General features: G+C 37.8%; 1 long non-coding RNA gene across 2 annotated transcripts; it reads left to right on the forward strand.

Annotated features, from left to right (window-relative positions):
- Positions 1–3,217: 3,217 nt before the first annotated feature.
- LOC140160390 (uncharacterized) lies at positions 3,218–9,700 on the forward strand. Of its 2 annotated transcripts, XR_011859979.1 has the most exons (5): positions 3,218–3,688; positions 6,189–6,408; positions 6,931–7,007; positions 7,920–7,989; positions 9,287–9,700. It is a non-coding gene; the product is annotated as an uncharacterized lncRNA (long non-coding RNA). The 2 variants fall into 2 exon arrangements; XR_011859978.1 differs by lacking the exon at positions 3,218–3,688 and having other exon boundaries at positions 6,092–6,408.
- The last annotated feature ends 575 nt before the right edge of the window (positions 9,701–10,275 follow it).

The following is a 10,275-nucleotide window of genomic DNA, read 5'->3' on the forward strand; positions in this document are numbered from 1 at the left end:
AATTGCACATCATTTACAAAATATAATGAATGTCTGATTTACACAACTCGATTTTAAATTGGCATTTCTTCAAACCCGATTTTCTCGAAAAGTTGTTTATTCAGGCGCCCACTATACGCCACTATGGAATACGGACTGACGATATATGGTGAGGGGCTGGTCCTTTACCAGAGTGAGGATATGAGCTTCCTCCACCTCCCTAGCTCTAGGATAGATAGCCTGTTGGCGACCTAAAATGTATAAAATAGATATGGTGAGGGGCTGGGCCTTTACCAGAGTGAGGATGTGAGCTTCCTCCGCCTCCCTAGCTCTTCTAGGATGATAGATAGCCTGTTGGCGACCTAAACTGTATAAAATAGGTATGGTGAGATAGATATGCTTGTTGGCAACCTAAAATGTATAACCTAGATATGGGGATATAGATAGCCTGTTGCGACCTAAAATGTATGAAATAGGTGTGGTGAGATATGCTTGTTGGCGACCTAAAGTGTATAACATAGATATTGTGAGCATTTTACTTGAATTGCTGAGTATGAAGCTCACTCAATGTCGACTTCCTAAGCCTTTTCTGCTTGTGTAATGTGTAGATACATACTTGCTGTTCATCATGATTGTAGGAAATGCTGTAAGTGAGTAGATCTATATATTGATCGGGAGTTCACAGTCTGGTATCTAGTTAGGCTAGGGTTAGAGATAGGGTTAGGGCCAGGGGATAGGGTTAGAGGTGGGGTTAGGGCTAGGGTTAGAGGTAGAGGATGGTTAGAACTAGGATTAGGCCAGGGTTGGGTTTAGAGGTACCAGCTTGAAATTTTGCATCCGTACATAGTCCCTACTCATGAGGAGCATTTAGTGCAAACATGATGAGCAGTATGGTTGGTGTCTTCATTTTGTGCCTGCTGGATGGTCTTTTATTTGTCTTCAGAAAGCGAGTCTAGTGCTTGGCAATTGGAGTACTGTGTTCCTGTATGTATAACATAGCTATTATGATGAAATATGCTTGTTGGCAGCCTAAAATGTATAAAATAGATATGGTGAGATAGATAGATACCATAATTGTATTAACATTTCTCTAGTATGCTTTGTATTTCAGAACGACATGCTTTTGTTGCATTTTATTTACTTTACTGACACTTTTTGTTTGTTTTTGTAAGTGATTTTATTCTTTCAGATCGTAATGGTATTTCAGATGGCTTGTGGAATTGTGGTTATGGCAGAAAAGGAGGCAATAAAGGGTCAGTATTTTGTTTTCTGTATGTTTTTTTATGTATAAAATAGATATCGTAAGATAGATATGCTTGTTTGGCAACATAAAAAGTATATTATAGATATGCTGAGATAGATAGCCTGTTGGCGAGCTAAAGTGTATAAAATAGATATGGTGAGGGGCTGGTCCTTTACCAGAGTGAGGATATGAGCTTCCTCCACCTCCCTAGCTCTAGGATATAGATAGCCTGTTGGCGACCTAAAATGTATAAAATAGATATGGTGAGGGCTGGGCCTTTACCAGAGTGAGGATGTGAGCTTCCTCCGCCTCCCTAGCTCTTCTAGGATGATAGATAGCCTGTTGGCGACCTAATCTGTATAAAATAGGTATGATGAGATAGATATGCTTGTTGGCAACCTAAAATGTATAACCTAGATATGGGGATATAGATAGCCTGTTGGCGACCTAAAATGTATGAAATAGGTGTGGTGAGATAGATATGCTTGTTGGCGACCTAAAGTGTATAACATAGATATTGTGGGCATTTTACTTGAATTGCTGAGTATGAAGCCCACTCAATGTCGACTTCCTAAGCCTTTTCAGCTTGTGTAATATGTAGATACATACTTGCTGTTCATCATGATTGTAAGAAATACTGTAAGTGAGTAGATCTATATATTGATCGGGACTTCAGTCTGGTATCTAGTTAGGCTAGGGTTAGGGCCAGGGGATAGGGTTAGAGGTGGGGTTAGGGCTAGGGTTAGAGGTAGAGGGTGGTTAGAACTAGGATTAGGCCAGGGTTGGGTTTAGAGGTACCAGCTTGAAATTTTGCATCCGTACATAGTCCCTACTCATGAGGAGCATTTAGTGCAAACATGATGAGCAGTATGGTTGGTGTCTTCATTTTGTGCCTGCTGGATGGTCTTTTGTTTGTCTTCAGAAAGCGAGTCTAGTGCTTGGCAATTGGAGTACTGTGTTCCTGTATGTATAACATAGCTATTATGATGAAGTATGCTTGTTGGCAGCCTAAAATGTATAAAATAGATATGGTGAGATAGATAGATACCATAATTGTATTAACATTTCTCTAGTATGCTTTGTATTTCAGAACGACATGCTTTTGTTGCATTTTATTTACTTTACTGACACTTTTTGTTTGTTTTTGTAAGTGATTTTATTCTTTCAGATCATAATGGTATTTCAGATGGCTTGTGGAGCTGGAGATTGGGGTTATGGCAGAAAAGGAGGCAATAAAGGGTCAGTATTTTGTTTTCTGTATGTTTTTGTATGTATAAAATAGATATCGTAAGATAGATATGCTTGTTTGACAACATAAAAAGTATACTATAGATATGCTGAGATAGATAGCCTGTTGGCGAGCTAAAGTGTATAAAATAGATATGGTGAGGGGCTGGTCCTTTACCAGAGTGAGGATATGAGCTTCCTCCACCTCCCTAGCTCTAGGATAGATAGCCTGTTGGCGACCTAAAATGTATAAAATAGATATGGTGAGGGGCTGGGCCTTTACCAGAGTGAGGATGTGAGCTTCCTCCGCCTCCCTAGCTCTTCTAGGATGATAGATAGCCTGTTGGCGACCTAAACTGTATAAAATAGGTATGATGAGATAGAAATGCTTGTTGGCAACCTAAAATGTATAACCTAGATATGGGGATATAGATAGCCTGTTGGCGACCTAAAATGTATGAAATAGGTGTGGTGAGATAGATATGCTTGTTGGCGACCTAAAGTGTATAACATAGATATTGTGGGATTTTTACTTGAATTGCTGAGTATGAAGCCCACTCAATGTCGACTTCCTAAGCCTTTTCAGCTTGTGTAATATGTAGATACATACTTGCTGTTCATCATGATTGTAAGAAATACTGTAAGTGAGTAGATCTATATATTGATCGAGAGTTCAGTCTGGTATCTAGTTAGGCTAGGGTTAGGGCCAGGGGATAGGGTTAGAGGTGGGGTTAGGGCTAGGTTAGAGGTAGAGGATGGTTAGAACTAGGATTAGGCCAGGGTTGGGTTTAGAGGTACCAGCTTGAAATTTTGCATCCGTACATAGTCCCTACTCATGAGGAGCATTTAGTGCAAACATGATGAGCAGTATGGTTGGTGTCTTCATTTTGTGCCTGCTGGATGGTCTTTTGTTTGTCTTCAGAAAGCGAGTCTAGTGCTTGGCAATTGGAGTACTGTGTTCCTGTATGTATAACATAGCTATTATGATGAAATATGCTTGTTGGCAGCCTAAAATGTATAAAATAGATATGGTGAGATAGATAGATACCATAATTGTATTAACATTTCTCTAGAATGCTTTGTATTTCAGAACGACATGCTTTTGTTGCATTTTATTTACTTTACTGACACTTTTTGTTTGTTTTTGTAAGTGATTTTATTCTTTCAGATCGTAATGGTATTTCAGATGGCTTGTGGAGCTGGAGATTGGGGTTATGGCAGAAAAGGAGGCAATAAAGGGTCAGTATTTTGTTTTCTGTATGTTTTTGTATGTATAAAATAGATATCGTAAGATAGATATGCTTGTTTGACAACATAAAAGTATACTATAGATATGCTGAGATAGATAGCCTGTTGGCGAGCTAAAGTGTATAAAATAGATATGGTGAGGGGCTGGTCCTTTACCAGAGTGAGGATATGAGCTTCCTCCACATCCCTAGCTCTAGGATAGATAGCCTGTTGGCGACCTAAAATGTATAAAATAGATATGGTGAGGGGCTGGGCCTTTACCAGAGTGAGGATGTGAGCTTCCTCCGCCTCCCTAGCTCTTCTAGGATGATAGATAGCCTGTTGGCGACCTAAACTGTATAAAATAGGTATGATGAGATAGAAATGCTTGTTGGCAACCTAAAATGTATAACCTAGATATGGGGATATAGATAGCCTGTTGGCGACCTAAAATGTATGAAATAGGTGTGGTGAGATAGATATGCTTATTGGCGACCTAAAGTGTATAACATAGATATTGTGGGCATTTTACTTGAATTGCTGAGTATGAAGCCCACTCAATGTCGACTTCCTAAGCCTTTTCAGCTTGTGTAATATGTAGATACATACTTGCTGTTCATCATGATTGTAAGAAATACTGTAAGTGAGTAGATCTATATATTGATCTGGAGTTCAGTCTGGTATCTAGTTAGGCTAGGGTTAGGGCCAGGGGATAGGGTTAGAGGTGGGGTTAGGGCTAGGTTTACAGGTAGTGGATGGTTAGAACTAGGATTAGGCCACGGTTGGGTTTAGAGGTACCAGCTTGACATTTTGCATCCGTACATAGTCCCTACTCATGAGGAGCATTTAGTGCAAACATGATGAGCAGTATGGTTGGTGTCTTCATTTTGTGCCTGCTGGATGGTCTTTTGTTTGTCTTCAGAAAGCGAGTCTAGTGCTTGGCAATTGGAGTACTGTGTTCCTGTATGTATAACATAGCTATTATGATGAAATAAAAAAAATGATGCTTGTTGGCAGCCTAAAATGTATAAAATAGATATGGTGAGATAGATAGATACCATAATTGTATTAACATTTCTCTAGTATGCTTTGTATTTCAGAACGACATGCTTTTGTTGCATTTTATTTACTTTACTGACACTTTTTGTTTGTTTTTGTAAGTGATTGTATTCTTTCAGATCGTAATGGTAATTCAGATGGCTTTTGGAGCTGGAGATTGGGGTTATGGCAGAAAAGGGGGCAATAAAGGGTCAGTATTTTGTTTTCTGTATGTTTTTGTATGTATAAAATAGATATCGTAAGATAGATATGCTTGTTTGGCAACATAAAAAGTATACTAAAGATATGCTGAGATAGATAGCCTGTTGGCGAGCTAAAGTGTATAAAATATATATGGTGAGGGGCTGGGCCTTTACCAGAGTGAGGATGTGAGCTTCCTCCGCCTCCCTAGCTCTTCTAGGATGATAGATAGCCTGTTGGCGACCTAAACTGTATAAAATAGGTATGATGAGATAGATATGCTTGTTGGCAACCTAAAATGTATAACCTAGATATGGGGATATAGATAGCCTGTTGGCGACCTAAAGTGTATAAAATAGATATGGTGAGGGGCTGGGCCTTTACCAGAGTGAGGATGTGAGCTTCCTCCGCCTCCCTAGCTCTTCTAGGATGATAGATAGCCTGTTGGCGACCTAAACTGTATAAAATAGGTATGATGAGATAGATATGCTTGTTGGCAACCTAAAATGTATAACCTAGATATGGGGATATAGATAGCCTGTTGGCGACCTAAAATGTATGAAATAGGTGTGGTGAGATAGATATGCTTGTTGGCGACCTAAAGTGTATAACATAGATATTGTGGGCATTTTACTTGAATTGCTGAGTATGAAGCCCACTCAATGTCGACTTCCTAAGCCTTTTCAGCTTGTGTAATATGTAGATACATACTTGCTGTTCATCATGATTGTAAGAAATACTGTAAGTGAGTAGATCTATATATTGACCGGGAGTTCACAGTCTGGTATCTAGTTAGGCTAGGGTTAGAGATAGGGTTAGGGCCAGGGGATAGGGTTAGAGGTGGGGTTAGGGCTAGGGTTAGAGGTAGAGGATGGTTAGAACTAGGATTATGCCAGGGTTAGGTTGAGAGGTACCAGCTTGAAATTTTACATCCGTACATAGTCCCTACTCATGAGGAGCATTTAGTGCAAACATGATGAGCAGTATGGTTGGTGTCTTCATTTTGCGCCTGCTGGATGGTCTTTTGTTTGTCTTCAGAAAGCTTGGCAATTGGAGTACTGTGTTCCTGTATGTATAACATAGCTATTATGATGAAATATGCTTGTTGGCTGCCTAAAATGTATAAAATAGATATGGTGAGATAGATAGATACCATAATTGTATCAACATTTATCTAGTATGCTTTGTATTTCAGAACGACATGCTTTTGTTGCATTTTATTTACTTTACTGACACTTTTTGTTTGTTTTTGTAAGTGATTTTATTCTTTCAGATCATAATGGTTTTGCTAACCACTGAACAGCCTCCTAACTGCCTACGTACCTGGCCTACGTAACATCCATGGCATTATTAAGCAAGTACCCAATAGTGATGAGCTGTACAGACGGACACAGCTCACACCAAAAGCCACTGTAAAGGAGCTCGGCAACGCCTGCTGTACACAGAGTACCAGAAAAGGATTGGATGGACAGTTTTTATTATCCTGCCTGCAGGTTGGTATCATTGGTTATTGAATCATACTCTTCCCAGCTCAAATTTACGAGGTATTACTTTGCCTATAGCCGATGTTGGACATATGCTAAAGGAACATGCTACCTTATACTTTAGGTGAGAGCAAAACCAAAATTATATCGAAGGCGACGAAAAAAACCAAACAAATTTTCTGGAAGCTAATGACCCTAAAATATCCCCAAAAGCTTACAAATTTGGCAAATATTTTCAAAATTGTCAAGATCAATACATTTTGCCACCAAAACCGCTGATTTTATATGATTGTAGCAAAAAAAAAGTGGTCTATTGCTATCAAAATGGCTTGACAAAAGTAACATTATAATCATTTTGCATCATACCTTTTGCAATGTTCTATATGCTGTGTCTCTTTGTTCTTGTTTAGGGTGTTGTGATAAATATAATGTTCTGCGTGTTGTCTGTATTTTGTGTGCTTGGTGGGTAAGTGAGATGCTATTATTTAATGTAAGCTCTTTCATAGTTTCATTTTTTGTTGTGTTTTGCAGATGCCTTGATTGATGTTGAGATGGTTTAGTTTATAGACATTCAAGATTTTTAGATCTTCCAACTTCGATTGGTCTAAGTAAGTACAGTTAATAGCAAATGTGATGTACAAAGAAACAATGTACGTCTAGAGTACACAGCCGCGTTAATTGTCACTTATCATGTACTAATGCATATATTGAGTATATAGTTATTATGATGCTTTGATCGATTCTATTATCATGGTTATGAACGAGATGGGCCTGTTTACTTTTAGAACACTGTAACGTGGCACCTGGGGCAAGAATACAGAGTGGCACCCCTCAATTCTTAAGACAAGAGAAATACCACTAATTTGGTTATAGTCAAGTTGAATGTCGGTCCTAAAATTTGACCCGCTCCCACAAACACAGACATAAGTCACTAAATTTGAGTTTGTCATCATTTAGTATAGGTCTTCAGCTTTCATTTGATACCAAAATTATGTTTCTGGGACATGTGGTCCTCATTCTACGGTCTTTCAATGAGAAGGGGGAAGCGACACATAAAGAAAAGGCAAATACAAGAAAAATGGCTTTAAGTTGTAAAATAACATGTTAAGGACTTGGTTTGGCTAAAAAAATGCTAGATTTGGGTGCTTTGAACGTAAAAGAATATTTTGTTTTCAATGGTAGGTTAAAGTAAACATATTAAGGAATCAAAAAATAATAAAAACTGAAAAACATAGGTTTTTCACCCCGTTTGACTCCCTGTATCTCAAAATGGCTGAGTGCGACTTATGGTGGGTTTTCGTCAGAGCGGGACAAATGATATGCAAGCGAAAATGTTTACTTTCATCACTTGGAGGGGTGCAGAATCCATCTAGGGACACTGATTTAGCGCTCCCAATGGGGCATCCAGGGCACGTACCCTCCCCCCATACACCACAAATATGATCATCCAATTGATGATTCATTCGGGGATTCATTATGTCAATCATTAACTAAAATACCTACATATTTCCTTCCTGTAGGTCATGTAGGCAAATGGTGAAGCAAGCATAAAGAATGTGGTGTTCACCGATATCAATGAATGAATACAAGGTAAGCATATAATGCAAGGTAAACAATACATGCATATCTTGGATTGGAATATCTGTAGATCTCTCATCTTCACAGATTTTGAGCAGTATACCTGATCGAAAAATGTACTCAATCACCCATTTGATTTGATTTGTTGTCAAGTATTCAATCAATTGATAAATCAACTATAATCATTTCATCGATCATTAAAAGAATTGATCAATCATCATGCTCAATAGTTATATTATTAATCAATTATCAATAATCAAGCAACCAACAATTTGATTAATTTGTTTATCTCCAATCAATTATTTGTTCAATCAATCGATGAAACCGATAATAAATCAATAAATCATGTATTTGAATCATATATTTATAAAAATGTTTAGGCCTGCATTATTGTGCTAAACTTAGTCGCTGTTCCTTACCACAAGCCATTGATGAAGCAACCATCTGGAACAATTATGTAAAATTATGTAAATTTTTACCAGATTAAAAAATGTTAATTGTTAGTATCCTCACAGTGTTGGGCTACATCCAATTCCATTAAACTGCATACTGCATACACTCATTATCAATGTAATTAACTTTATTCCATTAAATTTGCTATTTTCTGGGACAATGAAAAAATGCTTCCAAATTCCAAGATAGTGTATTATCATGTATACTACCCACCCAGAAAAACAAATTGCATCTTGAGCCAAGGCCAAAAAAAAAAAGATGTTTGCTTGCCCTCAACCGACCGACCTAATTTTGGAAATTGGAAAAAAGTTTTTTTTCTATTTACTGTACAAAAGAATACCGACCCTATTTTTCAAATTCGGAAAAAGTTTTTTTTTTCTTTTCAAATTTTTGCATTCTAAAGATGTTTAAAAAAATGTATTTTAGAGCTTGTATTCCACATTTTAGTTGTTTTGGAATGTTAGTTGATTCATTTTGATACCAAAAATGTATTATTTTTCATATTTTGAGCCATAATGAATACAAACTGTAGAGTTTGCTAGTAATTAAAAAAAAAAAAAAAAAAAAAATCCCGACCGACCGACCCAATTGTTAAATTCAATTGAGGGCAAGCAAACAATTTTTTTTTTTTTGCCCAACCCTTGACACAAATCTGGACAAAATGAGGTGGGGTATTTGAAGCTACCTACAAAGTCCTCTAACACTATTAATGAATCAAATATTAAAGAACAATAATTTAAAACATTCTTCAAAAATGGATTTTGTTACAGAAGTCTTATATATTTTTGATTATTGTGCAACCTTTGGGTTAATCACTCATGCTTATAGCTTGTTTAATTTCTGTCCTTTGTTTCAGAAATTTGGTATCGTGATGCTACTCAGACATATGATTCTATGATCTATCATAAAAAAACTAAGGATATACTACGTACATCCAACATATGGCTTTACCCATTATCACAACAACACAAGTTTCCCCCAAGAACAGTATCTTATGGGACCAATTCTGAAAATCAATTCAACACGCATTGAAGCAGTTAGAAGAGCAGTACCGACGCATCTGAAAGGATTGAAAGCAACTCAAAGGATAAAATCTTTGTGCTAGGATTCGTTTTCAGCATTGCAGAGTACATAGTACATAGAAGAAACCTAAGTTTATAGTAACATTGGTAATTCTTATAGAAATCCTTGTGATGTTACCAGTATTGGCAGTATAGCTAACTTTGGGGTGTCTGCCCCCACACCATTCAGTAAAGCATAAAATTGGCAATTCATTAATTAGAAATCCTTGTGATGCCACCGGGATTGGCATTACTTATTTAAAGGCGCCCATGAATGTGTGCCAAAATTGCTTGCCCCCCCTCTTGGCTTGCCAAAATTGCTTCCCCTTTCAGGTTGCTAATAATTTCTTGCCCCCCAATTTTACCCTCCCACCAGGGCTCATAATTATTGCACAGCCCCTGACAGAAGCATAAAATTGGCTATCCATTTAGAAATCCTTGTGATGCCACCGGGGTTGGCGGTATAGCTAGCTTGGGGTGCATTATTTTCCCCCACAGGTGTCATTCACTCTATTCAGTAAAGCATAAAATTGGCAATTCATTTAGAAATCCTTGTGATGTCACCGGGGTTGGCGGTATAGCTAGCTTGGGGTGCATTTTCCCCCACAGGTGTCATTCATTCTATTCAGTAAAGCATAAACTTGGCAATTCATTCAGAACTTGATCCTTTTGATGTCACCGGGGTTGGCGGTATAGCTAACTTGGTGTCATTCACTCTGTTCAGTAAAGCATAAAATTGGCAATTCATTTAGAAATCCTTGTGATGTCACCGGTGTTGGCGGTA

Source organism: Amphiura filiformis, chromosome 9, assembly GCF_039555335.1.
Source record: "Amphiura filiformis chromosome 9, Afil_fr2py, whole genome shotgun sequence".
Taxonomy (NCBI): domain Eukaryota; kingdom Metazoa; phylum Echinodermata; class Ophiuroidea; order Amphilepidida; family Amphiuridae; genus Amphiura; species Amphiura filiformis.